We start from the raw sequence: 229 nt of genomic DNA on the forward strand, positions 1-229 counted from the left end.
AGAAGAAGAAGAAGAAGAAGAAGAAGAAGAAGAAGAAGAAGAAGAAGAAGAAGAAGAAGAAGAAGAAGAAGAAGAAGAAGAAGAAGAAGAAGAAGAAGAAGAAGAAGAAGAAGAAGAAGAAGAAGAAGAAGAAGAAGAAGAAGAAGAAGAAGAAGAAGAAGAAGAAGAAGAAGAAGAAGAAGAAGAAGAAGAAGAAGAAGAAGAAGAAGAAGGAGAATGAGAAGAAGAA

Source organism: Triticum aestivum, chromosome 7B (genome assembly GCF_018294505.1).
Source record: "Triticum aestivum cultivar Chinese Spring chromosome 7B, IWGSC CS RefSeq v2.1, whole genome shotgun sequence".
In the NCBI taxonomy this organism is placed as follows: Eukaryota; Viridiplantae; Streptophyta; class Magnoliopsida; order Poales; family Poaceae; genus Triticum; species Triticum aestivum.